The sequence below is a fragment of the Bombina bombina genome, chromosome 6 (genome assembly GCF_027579735.1).
Source record: "Bombina bombina isolate aBomBom1 chromosome 6, aBomBom1.pri, whole genome shotgun sequence".
In the NCBI taxonomy this organism is placed as follows: Eukaryota; Metazoa; Chordata; class Amphibia; order Anura; family Bombinatoridae; genus Bombina; species Bombina bombina.
Window position 1 is genome coordinate 1,053,954,179 of NC_069504.1, and position 22,095 is coordinate 1,053,976,273.

At 37.1% G+C, this 22,095-nt stretch overlaps 1 protein-coding gene across 1 annotated transcript in view; it reads right to left on the reverse strand.

Moving 5' to 3' along the window:
* Window positions 1-22,095, reverse strand: part of CACNA2D4 (calcium voltage-gated channel auxiliary subunit alpha2delta 4) — a 1,345,448-nt gene that overhangs the window by 698,096 nt on the left and 625,257 nt on the right. The window lies entirely within an intron of this gene.

The following is a 22,095-nucleotide window of genomic DNA, read 5'->3' on the forward strand; positions in this document are numbered from 1 at the left end:
CATCTCGAACCCAAGCCTGAACAAAAACAGAACGGGGGCATGTTCTTCATGCTGTCCTTGATTCAACAGCAGGCTATTTAGATTTTTATTTTTTTTTAATTTCCAAAGAAATTCTTTCCATCAAGCCAGGTCCCAACAAGGTCTTCCCCTTGTAAGGAACCGATAAAAAGCTTAGACGTAGAACAAGTCTCTAATCAGAAGGCTCTGTGGTCTGAAACAGAGAAACCTAAAACCTATGCTCCCAGTTTGAAAAATTGAAGGGAAGAATTTGAAATAAAGGAATTAGCCAATCTGAAAGCTTTTATCCTATCCTGGATTTTATCCAGGGAAGTTTCTGACTTAGTAGTATCAGACAACGCATCAAACCAATATGCCGTTGCACTAGTGACGGTAGCAAAGTACACAGCTGGTTGCCATGGTAAACCCTGGTGTACATCCCTTCTATTATTTGTCTATAGGACCTTTGTAAAATCCAACATCCTCTAAGGGTATAGTAGTTCTCTTAGCTAACTTGGAAACTACGCCTTCCACTCTAGGGAATCTTTTCCCAGCCTCCTAAGCTGAGTCAGCTATAGCAAACATCTATTTAAATATAGGGAATGCGGACTCTTCCATTCCTTATAACTTACCCGATGCACTGGGATAGATTACACCGGTAGTGTCGGAGTCGCCCAGGGTAGCTAAAACCTCCTAAAGTAACAAATGGAGGTGTTCAAGCTAAAAATCTGAAAGAAAAACAACCTCAGGATCAAATAAAGATATTATTCATCTGAGTCTGAGAACTCTCTCTCAGATAATCCCGAAGTAACTTCCTCTGTCAGGTAACAGTGAAGAACCGTTCGGAATAGCAACTACTGAATCAATCACACTAAATGATTGAAAAGAATTCCTCTAGTAATGTCTTCTGCCACGTGGGAAAAACATATAATGCATGAAATGCAAAGTAACCCAGGGTGGATTGTGAGAGTAATCGCAGGGCACTGCAAGTGGGCCATAAAATTTTGTGGGACACTAAAGGAGAAATTTCGTCAACAGAATCCTAAGCAGCAAATGCCCTAGAAGGAGAAGGTTCAGAAAAAAGTGAAATTTTTAAGAAAAATTGACACACAAAAAATGTTACTGTCACTTTAAATTTTAAAAGTAATTTCTTATTTCTGTGTGCAGAAGCAAGCAAATTAGCATGTCAACATTGCTGTTCATAGACATGGCCATGACATTAAAGAAGCAATGCTTGTGCAGCAATTCCTGATGGAAATTGCAAGGAATCGCAGGGCACTGCATGTGAGATAGAAAAATGAATACACACTTCTTTAATTAACCTGCCTCACATATAGCAGAATAATTAAATAAAAGCTTAACCAGTTGCTAATAAAAATCAACATATAGCAAGTGATACTGTCCCTTTAAATGTTAAAAGGTAACAAATTTATTTTTACTAGGTCCAACATGACTAAGATGTATGAGGGAATTGTCAGTACTCTATCTATATCTCAGCTTGACCCAGCTGAGGCGTCAGACAGTCTGCCTATACAAAAACTAAACCTATTAAAGCGCTGGCTGAAGCGCAAGCATTTAGGCAAAAATTCCTTTGTGTCTTCCGATAACCGGAAGTGACAGGAAGGAAGAGTTTTCTATACAGTGCCATCCTCCACTCCTAGCGAATTATTCAGAACTGTCAGGAGGGAGGAGAGAAGACCTTGGCGCCGTTTACCAGCTCCTCCACTCGTGGGCGTTACCAAAGTCATCTCCCGGTCGCCATTGCCTGAGTAAAGGCACCAGGAGCAAAAGGCTAGACCTTACTAAACTGCCAAAATAGGTCTCTACTCAATTAAAAGATGCTGTCATCGCGGAAACACCGCACACACTGCACCAACAGCCTTTCCATAAACATGAACAAAAGTGCAACACGCAATCTCCCGGACGCCCCTGGCCAAGCACAGCCACCGGGATCACCACTGTTAGTAGAGTCTCCTCTGTGCACTTAATGTTACATAATAAGTATTGCACAGTTTCTATGTAGTCAACCCCTTTAGGCTTGTAGACAACTCCAAATGTCTAACAGCACACACACCGCAATGCAATATGTAAATTTCTGTGTGCAAATAAAAAACGTTACTGTCTCTTTCACCCAGTCAGAATTATTAGACCGGGAAATGAAAAACATGCCAGTGCCTGCGTCCTAACTGCCTTAATGTCCCCTACTAAAACTAGGAGAATCTGAATCCAAGTATAATGAGGATAGATGGAAATTTAATAAAGTGTCCAAACTTTCATTGAGATCCTCTACCCCCAGAAAAATGTTTAGCACTTACCTCATTTTCTGCCTGGCAGCAAGGCAGTACCCAGGTTTAAGAGGTCCTCTCCCTCCCATGGACCTGGAAAGAAACAAAAGTCCTGAGTAAAAATGCTTCAGGTTTTCTTGGTTAGGGCAGCATCAGTATATGGGAGGCGCAGTGAGAATTATGTCCCACAAGTTCCCATTGCTCTAAAGCCACCAAAGCTCTACTGAAGAGACTGATATGGACTACGGCTACACCCTAGGACAAAGCAGCACAATCTTGCACTACTTTAAAAATAATAAACTCTTGATTGAAGAATCGAATCTAACACCTCACTTTACCTCTTCCTATCACTAGTGCAAAGAGAATGACTGGAGTGGGAGGGAGGGGAGGAGCTATTTGGCAGCTCTGCTGTGGTGCTCTTTGCCTCCTCCTGCTGACCAGGAGGTGAATATCCCATTAGTAATTAAGATGATCCGTGGACTCGTGTCTTAAAAAGGGCGCCATTTCTACCATTGAAACTAAAGAGCCACTTAATTCAAGCACAAAATGTAAGCTCTCACAGTACACAATGGAATTGTAAGGGATAGACCTGCTGAACGGCCATTGCATTAGTGATTAGCATTTGCATAATGTGAAACGTTTATGGTAACTTCTCAATAGGAAAAACAGTTTACTTTCCACTCTGGTATCTTGCACTCAAGTGTTACTTGAGCTTGAGCAGAAAAATCACTTTCAACTTGTAATATGTGAACAAATGCATGCAATATACTCCAGTGCAATTTACACAAAACACACAAAATTCAGCTTATCTTGTAATCTAGGCCTAAACGGGCAACATTCATGTTTCAGTGTGTTTGTATGTGTAATTTTTAGTATGATAAGCTTGGCAATTTTTCTGTTATAACGCCACAGAATCTTTGTAAATTTCTACAAGGTCCAGGTTTGTGTTCATTTTAGAACCCAAGAACTGGTCATCCTTGTACTTACAAGCTCTGGTTATCTTTAATCTAGTAATTCATATTTTAAGTATTTTTCTTTTCTTTTTGTCATCCCCTTGAACCCCCTTGTCATGTAAGCCTACAAGCCCAGCTGTTCTGCAGATCACCTTCATGAAAGGTGATCTACTACAGTTGGCAACTCTTGGCAGGGCCCTCTATACATTTGCTTCTTATAAATGATATATTTGCATATTATACATATGTTTGTAGCACTTCAACACCTGTTGACGCACTATGAATAAATCATAATAACAACAATAGTACAAGAAGCTTTGAGTATCTATTTGTATCTATAATAGTAGAAGCTTTGAGTATCTATTTGTATCTATAATAATAGAAGAAGCTTTGAGTATCTATTTGTTCTAGTATCCCAAGCTCTGACAAGTATCACAATGTTTTCGGACCTTTATAAAACTAAGGGGCTGATTTATTAAAGTGTGGACGGACATGATACGAACTGAACTGCTTGGGCAATGACCGATCGTATAGGGTCGGGCGGATTGATGTCAGCAGCCTCAGAGCAGGCGGACAAGTTATGGAGCAGCGGTCTTTAGACCGCTGCTTCATAACTGCTAAAACAGGGGCATCAAGCTCTATTCGGAGCTTGATAATTTGGCCCCTAAGTCTAATATTACTTGCCCTTGGTATCTTTATGTTTTAATACTACATACTTCGGGGTGTTTTTCTGTTCTATTAACAAAAGTTCTGGGCATGTCTTTTGTTTGATTCTTTACAGACTCTAGTTTTCATCTTCTGCTGCACCACAATTTTGATTTTAGCCCCACATGCCCAAACTATCTTATCTTAGTGCCACAAATTAATTGCAGCTACCTATTAGTAACCTTATATTCTAGTATATCAAACCCTGTGTGTCTATTTTAGTACCTTATTCTATGTTCTATTAACACAACATCTCTAGTATGTTTCTGTAATGGAACTTTCTGCATATGTACAATATTCTGTACCTGGGCTGTCATCAGAAGGCATGTGGAACACAAAGCTCCCTGCAGGATGCTCTGCAGCCCGTCTGTACCACAAAGGGAAATGATCCATTGTAAAAATACTCTCCTTCTCATCATAATGCAGGAACTTTCTGAAAAGAATAATAATACAGACAAGCTTATGAAATTAAACAATATCCTTGATAGTAAGATGATTAAAACAATATTTACTGAAAAATATCAAAATGAGACGTGCCGAACAAAATGGTTAAATATTTTATATTTCAGCTGTATATTCAACCTCTACTCAAATAATCACCTGAATCTGTAATTAATACATAAATATGTATCCATTAATCCTCTGTGTGCTTACAGAACTATGCGCATTCTTGTCATACATACTATGGGCTAGATTACAAGTGGTTCGTTATTTAGGGCTTTCACTCGTGCGCAAACACTTCCAGAAGTAAACTTTTAATGCGGGTGGGTTAGAACACATATTAAAAGTTGAAAGTACATGGTTTGCGTAGGAATGAAACCCGATGTGCGCTAACTTCAGGACTTTACCACGTTAACTTCTCCCTTTAGACTTTAATGGAGCACGCTGATGATTAAGTGTGCTGAACCCGTACCTGAAGGTAGTTATGTATATTTTACATTCCAATGTTCTTCACATAGAAGAAAATGCTCAAAAAAGAAAAAGAGGGGGCGCCCTAAGTGTAAGAGAGAAGATGTGACCAAATAATTCTATACTTCTATAATAATTCTATACTTATGTATCTAGATGTTAGATTAATATTAAAAAATGCTAAAGTGATAAATCAAGGTGATATACTGTGGGAACCAGTGTCAATGTGGTTTTAAAGTGATAAATCATACAATGTGCAATATTATACAGTGTTAATCGATAGCAATGTGATACAGGGTAAAAGTAATAAACAATCAAAAACAAACACAGTGATAATAAAGTGAAAGTCTCTATTGGGATGGGAGGCAGCTATCTGTGATGATCCAGGCCAGGATCCAGGAGCAGCAATCTATGAAGAGAAAAGACAGAAGCGCCACATGGCCCAATATTGTTTGATCCAGAATAAATAGATCTTAAGGTGATGAGTAAACTCACGTTTAGTAGAGCACCTCAGTTAGTGCTAGATATACGGTCTGGGATCTATTTGGTCACCCAGAAGACCAACTTCCTGCACAGGAGCTGATGTAAAGTGTAAAGCACCTCTCGTGGTGCTATAAAGGCATGAAGGGGTCAATTCAGTCACCCAACAGACTTGTAGCCAGACATCCAAATGGATCCAGAGGTGCAAAAGGATCCCACAATTGATCCAGAAAAGGAATTAATCCTCAGGAAAAGGATAAAAGATATATATCCCAAAGAAAGATGCAGCAAGTGTTCAAAATATTAAAAAGTGACTTTAATAAAATTGTAAAAATAACAGGCAACGCGTTTCTCAGCCAATGGCTGTTTCATCAGGCTTCATAAAATGTTTACTGAACACTTGCTAGATATACCCTAAACCTAAATTAATTGATATTAAACAGGTGGTAGTGGGATGGGTCTACTTAATCAGTAATATGATCCCAACCAATCAGTTGCTACCATATAGAACACACATTAAAATATAAACATAAACAGTGTACAATATAATATACAATGCATAATACAGATTTCATACATTCCTAGTTAACATTATTCATGCTACATTTTATTTAGTCAAATATACTTAAAAAAAAAAAAAAAAAAAAAAAAAAAACCCTTTATACCTTATTTTTTAGAAAACAATAATAATGAAGCACACATTAAAACATACAGCATAATGTCAACCATACACAGTATGGGAGGCAATGCTTAATAGCAATTTTTATATATATATATATTTTCCTAGTTGGTATTACATTTGATTTTAAGCTATCATTTCACTAACCTTATAAAGGTCATACCTTGTTATGAGTGACATGTTGTATAAAGGCAAATTAATTTCAGATGACATGTGTGATTGGGAACAGACAGAGCACAGCAATTCCAATACTAGTGAACGTTAAGTTCTTTTGAAAAAATAAGTAGATGTCTCCATCAGCTATTGTCTCATAGTTTCAAGTTCTGTGTAATTTAAATTCGCCGCTAACTAAGTCGGCGTCCACAGGCGCTCAATGCGCATGACAAGCTACAGTCAGATATGGCCCAATCGCTGCATACGCTCAAGAGTAGGCGTTGGCGATGTCTACATTCCTCCTCTGCGCTGAGTGCGCATGCCCGGCTTCAATGTTTCTGTCAAGTCAGGATCGCTACTGTGCGATCCTGATCCAGATACGTGGCACTGGCTGATAGGATTATGATGATAAGGGGCGTGAGGTGTATCGCAACCATAGTGCATCCTTCTAATCAGTAATATGTGGAGCCAATATTGCACCAATAAAGGGGCCAGATAAAGATATTAACTAAGGCGAGTACCAGAATTATCTAGTAGAGAGAGAAGATCTCTTGTTACACCAATAAAGGGGCCAAAAATAGAGCGTAGTGAAGGCAAAACAATAAAATTATCTGGTGGGGAGATAAGCGTTACTGCCAATTCATACTAATAGTGTCATATGAATTACAACAGTGGGGCATAAATCACCCAAGTCTGCAGTTAAACACTACAACTGCATAGGTTTCTAACACTGATTGGATATATAAATTGGGATGGATCAAGTGATATACTAAAGTAAAATGTTGAATTCCAGTAATAATAGTAGATAAATGTATGCAATATGCATAACATTCATATATAACTGCTACTGAATCTGATCGCAGTTAAATGTCTGAGTGTATCCAGATGGAAAGCATAAGATATACCACTTCAAAAACAGAGATAATATTAATAAATACCAATAGATGGTCAAAATCATATGTTTAAAATAAATTAATGTGATAGATATGATAGCTATTATTATAATATCAGATCCAGTCAAAGTTAGCACACTGGTCTATAATGAGTTAATATGATGTTACCTAAGGTGTCTAAATATGATGGATTGTTATAATAGTTCGAACTATAAACAGCTCATGTATAAATATATGATATAGGGAGGAAAATCCTACCAATCTATAAAGGACATCTCTAATATGACATGATGTTCACAACAAAGACAAGTAATAATAACTAGTTGGTTGTATTATTCCATCAAATGAGTGATCTGAGAAAAGAAATTAGTACCAATCTCTAAAGGACATATCTAGTGAGACATGGTGTTCACAACTGAATATGGACACATGATGATAAATAGTTGGTTATATTACTCCAACGTGGACCTATAGCAACAAATGTCTCATGGACTCATGGGTTATAGATTTGGTGCATCTACAAGTGTGTGCATATATGCAACCATATTGTGTGTGCATATAAATATATACATACACCCACCCACACCCACATATATACGCAAGATGGTTAGACATGTATATATATGGTCAAAAGACCAATTTGTCAGTTTCAAAAGTGTAGCCAGTTCTTATTTCTAAAGAAAATGACTTATATTCATAAATCAAATGCTGCCAAATCCACACATTCATTGAGGCCTTCTGGGGCCAACGTGTGTAATTTGTGGATCCAGTAAGTCTCTCTGCGTCGTAGAGTGAGCATAGCATTGTGGCTATTTCGGGATATTTGTTCTATAGGAAGTATAGAGAGTGTTTTAGCACTACCTTTGTGTGCATAAGCACAATGTCTGGAGAGGCTGTGTTTCAAGAATTTCCTTTTGATGTTATAAGTGTGTTCGCCCCATCGTTTTTTGATGGTGCGTCCGGTGCGTCCTACATATTGGACCCCACACACACAACTGACAAGATAGACAACATAGGTGGACTCACATGACATCCTCTTTGTGATTTTAAATTGTTCTCCTGTCTGGTTGGAAGAAAATGTATTTGTTCCACTTTTCACGACTTTGCACATGTTACACCTCGACTTAAGACATTTGAATATTCCATGTCTTGGTAAAAAATTACCCAAAAAGGTCCTGTTAATTCCTGTGTTATAGTTGTGATTGCCCACCTTATCCCTCACCACTTTACTGGGAGCCAGTTTGTTCTTAAGCGTGGGCGCCCTTCTAAATACTACCCTCGGTTTTCTGGAAGTGTATTCCTTAAGATATGGATCATTACAAATGATAGGCCAATGTTTATGGATTATTTGCTTGATTTGTCTAAATTGGTTACTATAACCAGTTACGAATAGTGGTATTTCTAGCATGTCCTTAGATTGTTGTGTGGTAACAGATTTTTTGTTATTTTTCTTTTTATCTTGTACTAAGTATTTGTTTCTATCGTCTTCTAAGGCTCTGAGATAGCCCTTAAGTATCAGATCCAAAGGATAACCCTTCTCTAGGAACCTATCCTTTAATACTTTGGATTGTACTATATAGCTTTCAATTGTACTGCAGTTCCGCCTGATGCGTCGGAACTGTCCGTATGGTACATTCTTTTTCCAACTATGGTAATGGTTACTATTGTAATCCAAAAAGCTGTTACAATCTACCTTTTTAAAAAAGGTTTCAGATATAATGGTTCCAACTTCTGAGAAAGATAATAAGAGATCTAAATACTCTATCTTGGAGGACTGGATGTTACTAGTAAAAGTTAGACCAAATTCATTGTCATTCAGAGATGATGAATATACTAAAGCCTCTTCATATGAGCCCTTAAATATGAAAATCAAGTCGTCAATATACCGGCCATAGAACACCAGACCCGCACCCATGGGAGACCCATATACATGAGTCTCCTCAAATTTGCCCATATAGAGATTGGCAAAACTGGGTGCGAATCTGGTGCCCATGGCCGTGCCTTTGACTTGGAGGTGGTATTTGCCTTGATAGATAAAATAATTATGGTGTAATATAAAACGTATAATTTCTAGAATAAACAGCTGTTGTTTTGAAGGCATGTAAATGTCAGTTTTCAAATATGCTTCAACTGCTAACAGTCCTTTGTCGTGAGGAATGTTAGAGTATAAGGAACTCACATCACTTGTAATCCACCAGATATTGGATTCAGTTGTAATAACATCCAAACTCATCAGTTTGTTAATTAGGTCGGTAGAGTCTCTAATGAAAGAGGGGAGTGTTACCACGTATTTTTGTAGAAATGAATCTACATACGCAGATAGGTGATCGGTGAGGCTGTCGATGCCAGCCACTATAGGGCGTCCGGGAGGATTAGACGCATCTTTGTGTATTTTCGGAAGGTGGTAGTAGAATGCTACACTCGGGTTTTTAGGATACAAATAGTCCTTCTCTTTTTTGGTCAAGATTCCTTCTTCAAAACCTTCCAATAGAAGGGAGAATAGCTGTTTCTGAAACACAGAGGTGGGGTCTCCCAGTAAGACCCTATAATGGGTTACATCAGTAAGAATCCTATCAGCCTCTTGGAGATAATCTCCAATATTCTGGATCACGGTGCCCCCCCCTTTATCCGCTTGGCGGATCACCAGATGTTTGTTGGTGCTAAGAGAGTCGAGGGCCTTACGTTCCCCAGGACTGAGATTGTTTTTATATCTCAATTTTTTGGGGAGTCTTTCTAGATCTTTAAGAACCATTGACTGATAGATACTGATATGAGAGTTTTTAGTCCTGGGAGGATTGAAATTCGACCTTGGTCTAAAATCAGTATGTATATACTTCTCAGTCAATTGTTCCAAAAGAGTATCTGGTTCATATGTTATCAGAACGTCTGTAAGGCGTTCATTCATATTGTCAGTAATAATAGGCATATTAGATGTACTCTTTAATCGTTTTTCAGCGAAATATTTCTGAAGAGAGAGTTTTCTAGTGAAGTTGTTAACATCCACGAATAGCTGAAACATGTTGGAGTTGTTAGAGGGACAAAAAGATAGCCCCTTACCTAGAACTCTGATCTCATCATTGGTTAGATGATGATCCGATAGATTGAAGATGCCCTTCCTATATTTCAATAGCTTCTCTTCTTTAGAGGTTGAGGATCTTCCTCTGCTTCCCCGTTTGCGTGCGCTCTTTTTTGTCTTGGGGGTCTCGGAGGCAATGACCATTGGTCTTGGGGATGGTTGGGGCCTATCTCTAAAAAAGGAGTACGACAATGATTTTCCTCATATGAGGTAGAGGCTATATTGTTAGATTGTGATTCCTCTATATGAAGTGGTAAGTATCTATTAGCAGACTCAAAAGATATATGATTGCTCCTAGTTTGATCTTGGGGTCTATACTGGTTAGATCTCTCTTGATTACTTGGTCTCTCCGTGGAGCCAGAAATCGGTGTATGTCGTGATTCGTATTTATTTTGGTTAGCTAACCTTTGGGTATGATGGTTAGTAGAATATGTGGTATGTTGGTTGGGAGTATAGTGGTTGGATCTATTCGAATGGTTCTGTTCTCCCAGTCCATTCCCTTTGTTAATAGGTTCCCAGTCATGATATTCATTCCTATTGTTATATGGTCTATCACAATCAGATTGTATATATTGATTAGGTTGCTGACGTCTGTTGTTATGATAATCCCTCGTATGAGGTGAGTTATAATAGCTGGGTCTGTTATAGAAATGAGGTCTATTATTTCTATGTGTATTATAAACAGGCTGAGAGTATCCAGATTGTGTATATGTATTAGCAGTATGATGATTGACAAACTTGTGATCATTCATATATCTACTATTGGAATTGTTATCGCTCTGTCTCTCATACATATATCCCATTGGTTTGTTCCTGGTGTTCTCATATGTGTGGTAGGTATTGGGCCTCCTATTGCTATTACGGTTAAAGGTATATACCTCACCCCTGGAGTAATCACCCTCATCCCTAGTCAATTTTTTATTTTTATTTTTGATGATTTCATTTTGATAATCTTCTGCACGATCATATGCTAGCTTCCTATCTTTTTCAAAGTCATGATGGGTAATGAATTTCTCAAGTTCTTTTTGAGTCTTATCTATCTCAATGCCAGCTTCGTTGTACAATTTCTGTCTGTGTTTCATTAGTATATCAATGAAGGTAAGGCCACAGACATTGAGGGCCTCTTCCCATTCTTTTTGTACCCCAGGATCTTCCTTGAAGGAACAGTTTTTCAATACTCTAAGACCTCTGGGGATTTGGTTCTTAGTTTTATATTTAGAGAGTGTTTCATAGTCCCACCAATGTCTGTGTTCTACCTTTAATAAATTTTCAAGTCTATTGAACAGTGTTTGCATAGAAGGGTCTGAGTCATTAACTTCTATACTAGACGCAGTTATTTCTAGACCACTGTTGGTTTTTCTCCTATTTGATCTCTCTATAGCAGATAACATATCTAATATATGGTCGACTACCCCTAGTGGCCAAAACAGAAACACTAACAGTGATTCTTGTGATCAAAAAAGAAAAAGAGGGGGCGCCCTAAGTGTAAGAGAGAAGATGTGACCAAATAATTCTATACTTCTATAATAATTCTATACTTATGTATCTAGATGTTAGATTAATATTAAAAAATGCTAAAGTGATAAATCAAGGTGATATACTGTGGGAACCAGTGTCAATGTGGTTTTAAAGTGATAAATCATACAATGTGCAATATTATACAGTGTTAATCGATAGCAATGTGATACAGGGTAAAAGTAATAAACAATCAAAAACAAACACAGTGATAATAAAGTGAAAGTCTCTATTGGGATGGGAGGCAGCTATCTGTGATGATCCAGGCCAGGATCCAGGAGCAGCAATCTATGAAGAGAAAAGACAGAAGCGCCACATGGCCCAATATTGTTTGATCCAGAATAAATAGATCTTAAGGTGATGAGTAAACTCACGTTTAGTAGAGCACCTCAGTTAGTGCTAGATATACGGTCTGGGATCTATTTGGTCACCCAGAAGACCAACTTCCTGCACAGGAGCTGATGTAAAGTGTAAAGCACCTCTCGTGGTGCTATAAAGGCATGAAGGGGTCAATTCAGTCACCCAACAGACTTGTAGCCAGACATCCAAATGGATCCAGAGGTGCAAAAGGATCCCACAATTGATCCAGAAAAGGAATTAATCCTCAGGAAAAGGATAAAAGATATATATCCCAAAGAAAGATGCAGCAAGTGTTCAAAATATTAAAAAGTGACTTTAATAAAATTGTAAAAATAACAGGCAACGCGTTTCTCAGCCAATGGCTGTTTCATCAGGCTTCATAAAATGTTTACTGAACACTTGCTAGATATACCCTAAACCTAAATTAATTGATATTAAACAGGTGGTAGTGGGATGGGTCTACTTAATCAGTAATATGATCCCAACCAATCAGTTGCTACCATATAGAACACACATTAAAATATAAACATAAACAGTGTACAATATAATATACAATGCATAATACAGATTTCATACATTCCTAGTTAACATTATTCATGCTACATTTTATTTAGTCAAATATACTTAAAAAAAACAAAAAAAAAACCCTTTATACCTTATTTTTTAGAAAACAATAATAATGAAGCACACATTAAAACATACAGCATAATGTCAACCATACACAGTATGGGAGGCAATGCTTAATAGCAATTTTTATATATATATATATTTTCCTAGTTGGTATTACATTTGATTTTAAGCTATCATTTCACTAACCTTATAAAGGTCATACCTTGTTATGAGTGACATGTTGTATAAAGGCAAATTAATTTCAGATGACATGTGTGATTGGGAACAGACAGAGCACAGCAATTCCAATACTAGTGAACGTTAAGTTCTTTTGAAAAAATAAGTAGATGTCTCCATCAGCTATTGTCTCATAGTTTCAAGTTCTGTGTAATTTAAATTCGCCGCTAACTAAGTCGGCGTCCACAGGCGCTCAATGCGCATGACAAGCTACAGTCAGATATGGCCCAATCGCTGCATACGCTCAAGAGTAGGCGTTGGCGATGTCTACATTCCTCCTCTGCGCTGAGTGCGCATGCCCGGCTTCAATGTTTCTGTCAAGTCAGGATCGTACAGTAGCGATCCTGATCCAGATACGTGGCACTGGCTGATAGGATTATGATGATAAGGGGCGTGAGGTGTATCGCAACCATAGTGCATCCTTCTAATCAGTAATATGTGGAGCCAATATTGCACCAATAAAGGGGCCAGATAAAGATATTAACTAAGGCGAGTACCAGAATTATCTAGTAGAGAGAGAAGATCTCTTGTAACACCAATAAAGGGGCCAAAAATAGAGCGTAGTGAAGGCAAAACAATAAAATTATCTGGTGGGGAGATAAGCGTTACTGCCAATTCATACTAATAGTGTCATATGAATTACAACAGTGGGGCATAAATCACCCAAGTCTGCAGTTAAACACTACAACTGCATAGGTTTCTAACACTGATTGGATATATAAATTGGGATGGATCAAGTGATATACTAAAGTAAAATGTTGAATTCCAGTAATAATAGTAGATAAATGTATGCAATATGCATAACATTCATATATAACTGCTACTGAATCTGATCGCAGTTAAATGTCTGAGTGTATCCAGATGGAAAGCATAAGATATACCACTTCAAAAACAGAGATAATATTAATAAATACCAATAGATGGTCAAAATCATATGTTTAAAATAAATTAATGTGATAGATATGATAGCTATTATTATAATATCAGATCCAGTCAAAGTTAGCACACTGGTCTATAATGAGTTAATATGATGTTACCTAAGGTGTCTAAATATGATGGATTGTTATAATAGTTCGAACTATAAACAGCTCATGTATAAATATATGATATAGGGAGGAAAATCCTACCAATCTATAAAGGACATCTCTAATATGACATGATGTTCACAACAAAGACAAGTAATAATAACTAGTTGGTTGTATTATTCCATCAAATGAGTGATCTGAGAAAAGAAATTAGTACCAATCTCTAAAGGACATATCTAGTGAGACATGGTGTTCACAACTGAATATGGACACATGATGATAAATAGTTGGTTATATTACTCCAACGTGGACCTATAGCAACAAATGTCTCATGGACTCATGGGTTATAGATTTGGTGCATCTACAAGTGTGTGCATATATGCAACCATATTGTGTGTGCATATAAATATATACATACACCCACCCACACCCACATATATACGCAAGATGGTTAGACATGTATATATATGGTCAAAAGACCAATTTGTCAGTTTCAAAAGTGTAGCCAGTTCTTATTTCTAAAGAAAATGACTTATATTCATAAATCAAATGCTGCCAAATCCACACATTCATTGAGGCCTTCTGGGGCCAACGTGTGTAATTTGTGGATCCAGTAAGTCTCTCTGCGTCGTAGAGTGAGCATAGCATTGTGGCTATTTCGGGATATTTGTTCTATAGGAAGTATAGAGAGTGTTTTAGCACTACCTTTGTGTGCATAAGCACAGTGTCTGGAGAGGCTGTGTTTCAAGAATTTCCTTTTGATGTTATAAGTGTGTTCGCCCCATCGTTTTTTGATGGTGCGTCCGGTGCGTCCTACATATTGGACCCCACACACACAACTGACAAGATAGACAACATAGGTGGACTCACATGACATCCTCTTTGTGATTTTAAATTGTTCTCCTGTCTGGTTGGAAGAAAATGTATTTGTTCCACTTTTCACGACTTTGCACATGTTACACCTCGACTTAAGACATTTGAATATTCCATGTCTTGGTAAAAAATTACCCAAAAAGGTCCTGTTAATTCCTGTGTTATAGTTGTGATTGCCCACCTTATCCCTCACCACTTTACTGGGAGCCAGTTTGTTCTTAAGCGTGGGCGCCCTTCTAAATACTACCCTCGGTTTTCTGGAAGTGTATTCCTTAAGATATGGATCATTACAAATGATAGGCCAATGTTTATGGATTATTTGCTTGATTTGTCTAAATTGGTTACTATAACCAGTTACGAATAGTGGTATTTCTAGCATGTCCTTAGATTGTTGTGTGGTAACAGATTTTTTGTTATTTTTCTTTTTATCTTGTACTAAGTATTTGTTTCTATCGTCTTCTAAGGCTCTGAGATAGCCCTTAAGTATCAGATCCAAAGGATAACCCTTCTCTAGGAACCTATCCTTTAATACTTTGGATTGTACTATATAGCTTTCAATTGTTCCAGAAAACCGAGGGTAGTATTTAGAAGGGCGCCCACGCTTAAGAACAAACTTTTTTTGGGTAATTTTTTACCAAGACATGGAATATTCAAATGTCTTAAGTCGAGGTGTAACATGTGCAAAGTCGTGAAAAGTGGAACAAATACATTTTCTTCCAACCAGACAGGAGAACAATTTAAAATCACAAAGAGGATGTCATGTGAGTCCACCTATGTTGTCTATCTTGTCAGTTGTGTGTGTGGGGTCCAATATGTAGGACGCACCGGACGCACCATCAAAAAACGATGGGGCGAACACACTTATAACATCAAAAGGAAATTCTTGAAACACAGCCTCTCCAGACATTGTGCTTATGCACACAAAGGTAGTGCTAAAACACTCTCTATACTTCCTATAGAACAAATATCCCGAAATAGCCACAATGCTATGCTCACTCTACGACGCAGAGAGACTTACTGGATCCACAAATTACACACGTTGGCCCCAGAAGGCCTCAATGAATGTGTGGATTTGGCAGCATTTGATTTATGAATATAAGTCATTTTCTTTAGAAATAAGAACTGGCTACACTTTTGAAACTGACAAATTGGTCTTTTGACCATATATATACATGTCTAACCATCTTGCGTATATATGTGGGTGTGGGTGGGTGTATGTATATATTTATATGCACACACAATATGGTTGCATATATGCACACACTTGTAGATGCACCAAATCTATAACCCATGAGTCCATGAGACATTTGTTGCTATAGGTCCACGTTGGAGTAATATAACCAACTATTTATCATCATGTGTCCATATTCAGTTGTGAACACCATGTCTCACTAGATATGTCCTTTAGAGATTGGTACTAATTTCTTTTCTCAGATCACTCATTTGATGGAATAATACAACCAACTAGTTATTATTACTTGTCTTTGTTGTGAACATCATGTCATATTAGAGATGTCCTTTATAGATTGGTAGGATTTTCCTCCCTATATCATATATTTATACATGAGCTGTTTATAGTTCGAACTATTATAACAATCCATCATATTTAGACACCTTAGGTAACATCATATTAACTCATTATAGACCAGTGTGCTAACTTTGACTGGATCTGATATTATAATAATAGCTATCATATCTATCACATTAATTTATTTTAAACATATGATTTTGACCATCTATTGGTATTTATTAATATTATCTCTGTTTTTGAAGTGGTATATCTTATGCTTTCCATCTGGATACACTCAGACATTTAACTGCGATCAGATTCAGTAGCAGTTATATATGAATGTTATGCATATTGCATACATTTATCTACTATTATTACTGGAATTCAACATTTTACTTTAGTATATCACTTGATCCATCCCAATTTATATATCCAATCAGTGTTAGAAACCTATGCAGTTGTAGTGTTTAACTGCAGACTTGGGTGATTTATGCCCCACTGTTGTAATTCATATGACACTATTAGTATGAATTGGCAGTAACGCTTATCTCCCCACCAGATAATTTTATTGTTTTGCCTTCACTACGCTCTATTTTTGGCCCCTTTATTGGTGTAACAAGAGATCTTCTCTCTCTACTAGATAATTCTGGTACTCGCCTTAGTTAATATCTTTATCTGGCCCCTTTATTGGTGCAATATTGGCTCCACATATTACTGATTAGAAGGATGCACTATGGTTGCGATACACCTCACGCCCCTTATCATCATAATCCTATCAGCCAGTGCCACGTATCTGGATCAGGATCGCTACTGTACGATCCTGACTTGACAGAAACATTGAAGCCGGGCATGCGCACTCAGCGCAGAGGAGGAATGTAGACATCGCCAACGCCTACTCTTGAGCGTATGCAGCGATTGGGCCATATCTGACTGTAGCTTGTCATGCGCATTGAGCGCCTGTGGACGCCGACTTAGTTAGCGGCGAATTTAAATTACACAGAACTTGAAACTATGAGACAATAGCTGATGGAGACATCTACTTATTTTTTCAAAAGAACTTAACGTTCACTAGTATTGGAATTGCTGTGCTCTGTCTGTTCCCAATCACACATGTCATCTGAAATTAATTTGCCTTTATACAACATGTCACTCATAACAAGGTATGACCTTTATAAGGTTAGTGAAATGATAGCTTAAAATCAAATGTAATACCAACTAGGAAAATATATATATATATAAAAATTGCTATTAAGCATTGCCTCCCATACTGTGTATGGTTGACATTATGCTGTATGTTTTAATGTGTGCTTCATTATTATTGTTTTCTAAAAAATAAGGTATAAAGGGTTTTTTTTGTTTTTTTTTTAAGTATATTTGACTAAATAAAATGTAGCATGAATAATGTTAACTAGGAATGTATGAAATCTGTATTATGCATTGTATATTATATTGTACACTGTTTATGTTTATATTTTAATGTGTGTTCTATATGGTAGCAACTGATTGGTTGGGATCATATTACTGATTAAGTAGACCCATCCCACTACCACCTGTTTAATATCAATTAATTTAGGTTTAGGGTATATCTAGCAAGTGTTCAGTAAACATTTTATGAAGCCTGATGAAACAGCCATTGGCTGAGAAACGCGTTGCCTGTTATTTTTACAATTTTATTAAAGTCACTTTTTAATATTTTGAACACTTGCTGCATCTTTCTTTGGGATATATATCTTTTATCCTTTTCCTGAGGATTAATTCCTTTTCTGGATCAATTGTGGGATCCTTTTGCACCTCTGGATCCATTTGGATGTCTGGCTACAAGTCTGTTGGGTGACTGAATTGACCCCTTCATGCCTTTATAGCACCACGAGAGGTGCTTTACACTTTACATCAGCTCCTGTGCAGGAAGTTGGTCTTCTGGGTGACCAAATAGATCCCAGACCGTATATCTAGCACTAACTGAGGTGCTCTACTAAACGTGAGTTTACTCATCACCTTAAGATCTATTTATTCTGGATCAAACAATATTGGGCCATGTGGCGCTTCTGTCTTTTCTCTTCATAGAAGAAAATGCTCTTTTTATTTTTAAATATATATTTCTATATATATGATTTTTTGTAAAATATATATCTATACCTATATATCTATATGAATATATGAATACCTAAATACTCTTAAGTATTACTCTTGAAAAAGTTCCGGCGAACACGGAACGAAACGCGCGTCGAGTTTTGTTTCAATCAGCTGTGCATCAGCTGTTAGGCGGAACACCCGCATCAGGAGGAAACTGGTCCCTGTGAGGCTTCCGTACTCTGTAGTCTGCAGCTTGGCTTAATCCAGAGCGTGAGAGAGCTGAGGGTTACCGGTCCTCCTGGAAATACTATACCAAGTAAGCTTTTATATATTTATTTGTGACTTTGTGGAACGAATACCCATCTTGGACTTTTGAAACTTTGTGGACTTTGTGAACTTTGTGGATCTTTAAGGAGTAAGGCAAAGACAAAAGACAAAGACAAGAGACCGGGTGAACAGGATACGGGTGATATATGTTTGTGCACATTATGCACTAAATGCACATACATTTTTTTAATCTTGTGAGTGCAATACTTTATGTCAGGTATTATTAAAAGGTGTTTTTAACTCTGCACAGAGATCTGTTGCTTTTGTGCTTTTCTGTATTTTCTACATATATAAAAATATATATATATACAGAGAGAAGCACAATCACAGGAACTGTGAGTGTGCTTCTCTCTGTGTGTATTTAGTCTCCCTATGGGAAAAAGGGGAAACCAGACGTGGACTCCTTGCTCAGTGTGCTTAGAGGAATATGGCTACACCTCACTGACGAGGCATCTGGGGTTGCTGTATTCCTTGTTCAGAGAGGAATTGCCTGGTATTTCGGCGCTGGACTGACCGTAATGGGCAGGATCAGACTGATATGCTACAGGAAAGTTTTTCTCTGTGAAAAGCATTACTGGGCAAAAAGAAACTGCACCCAGGTGGTAAATTGCCATAGAACAGGCTAACAATAGTATTGAGCCAGTTGTTCGTTCCTGTGAGTGTGCTTCTCTCTGTGTGAATATATATATATATATATATATATATATATATATATATATATATATATATATATGTGTGTGTGTGTGTGTGTGTGTAAATGTAAAAACACTAATAACATTTTCTTCTAAGAAGAACATTGGAATGTTAAATATTTAAAGTAAAATGCGTTATTAACCCTTTCACTACCAGGACTTCCAAACAAAAACTTGCCCAAAATACCAGAGCATTTTTAGCATTTTTGCTATCAATCAATTTAAACAGAAATAGAGCCTTATTTTTTTTTATTTACCTATCAAAACTATATATTATATATTTTTTAAGTAGACAACCCAAGGTATTGATCTAGGCCCATTTTGATATATTTCATGCCACCATTTCACCGCCAAATGCCATCAAATAAAGAAATTTAGTACTTTTTTCACAAACTTTAGGTTTCTCACTGAAATTATTTACAAACAGCTTGTGCAATTATGGCACACATGGTTGTAAATGCTTCTCTGGGATCCCCTTTGTTCAGAAATAGCAGACATATATGGCTTTGCCATTGCTTTTTGGTAATTAGAAGGCCGCTAATTGCAGCTGCGCACCACACTTCTATTATTCCTGGCAGTGAAGAGGTTAATTAGCTTAAAAGGTTAATTTTAGCTTTAGTGTAGAGATTACCCTGGCATCTGACACTTCCCAACCCCTGATCCCTACCTGATCCCTCCAAAACATCTCTCTGACCTCCCTCATCCCCCACTGGTCCCCTCCATCTTAGGTACTGGCAGACAGTTTGCCAGTCTGAAAATGTAAGGATTTTTTTTAAAATAAAATATATATATATATATATATTTTTTTTTGTTGTTGAGATTTTCTAAAGTGTAGGATCACCCTTACCCCCACCTTCCTGATCCCCCCAAACAGCTCTCTAAACCTACCCTGCCCTAACTACTGCCGCCATCTTAAGTACTAGCAGCAACTATTTTTCAAAATATATATATTTATATTTTTGAGGGCTTTTCTGAAGCGTATTGTGCCCCCCACCTCCCCCCCACCCACCATCTTTAGCTTAGGGCCTCCCACACCCCATTTTCCGTAGTGTAGCTGCCCCATCTCTCCATGTCCCTTTATTTGTGCCACCGTCTGTAACGATCAGGCATCTGCCCTCATATGGAGGCGGAGCACCGATCGTGGGAGATGCCTGAAGCTTCAGGAGCTCCAGATCCCGGCTGTAACTTAACAGCCAAGATTGCTGGAGCCTCCTGAAGCAACAACGTATTTATACGTGGTGGGGTACGATAGCCAAAGTACCGCACAACGAAGATATATGTAGTTTGGGTGAAGGGGATAAATATTAAAAATCATTTTTCAAGTTTTAAGGAATTTGAGTAGGAAGGGTTCAAAAGTATACATATTATATATTTATATGAAAGTTTATGTATGTCTATACATGTGTTTAAATATAAATATATATATATATATATATATATATATATATATGTATATACATATATAAACACAAAAATATACATACATATACACACACCCACATATATAAATATATATATATATATATACACACATACATAAAAACATACATTATAGCCCTTTCAAGTCAAATACCTTGTCATATACCATAATCCTTTTAACCCTTATAAAAAAAAATGTTTTATTTATATGAATAACTTTTATCAGATAGTGTATATTTGAGTGTAACACTTTATTTTAATGTATTTATGTTATACTTGGTGCAATTTTCTTTTTAACCCTTCCACTTTACGCTAGGTCTTCACGCATGCAAACCCGATGTGCGCTAATTTAGTTTGAGCTACAGTGAACTAGTTTACTTTCAACGTGTAATACGCACTCAAGTTAGCGCGGTAGCAATATTTGTTATCAGGACCTGCGCTAAAAAAAAGAGCAGCACTTGTAATCTAGCCCAATGTTTTAGGTATTTATGCAATAATTATATGTCATGATAAAGCTTATACATGTAACCTAAAGGTAGATTTATATAATTGTAATAATTTTGCATACATAGTACCATCAAAAAGATAGTTAAGCACTGTAGTCAGAGAGGTCATACTTGTTTTTTTTTTTTTATATGTTATGCTTACCTGATAAATTAATTTATTTCATGGTGGTGAGAGTCCACGATCCATTACTCCTGGGAATTACTCTTCTCTACCACTAGGAGGTGGCAAAGATTCCTAAACCACAAGAGCCCTATAAAATCCCTCCCATCTCACACATACCTTAGTCTAACGTATAGCCAAGAAAAGTGAAGTAAGAATAAGGAATAAGAGCCATAAAAGGAGCAGGGAAAAAAATGTGCAGAAGAAAAAACTATCCCCAAAAAAACATAAGGGTGGAGTCTAGTGGACTCTCACCACCATGAAAGAAATTAAAGAGACATTAAACCCACATTTTTTTCTTTCATTATTCAGATAGAAGATACAATTTTAAACAACATTCCAATTTACTTCTATTATCTAATTTGCTTCATTCTTTAGATATCCTTTGTTTAAGAAATATCAGTGCACATGGGTGAGCCAATCACACGAGGCATCTATGTGCAGCCACCAATCAGCAGCTTATGAGCCTATCTAGATACGATTTTCCGCAAAGAAAATCAAGAGAATGAAGCAAATGAGATAATATAAGTAAATTAGAAAGTTGTTTAAAATGTCATGCTCTTTCTAAATCATGAAAGAAAAAAAAGGAAATTTATGCTTACCTGATAAATGAATTTCTTTTACGATATACCGAGTACACGGGTTTCATCCTTTACTTG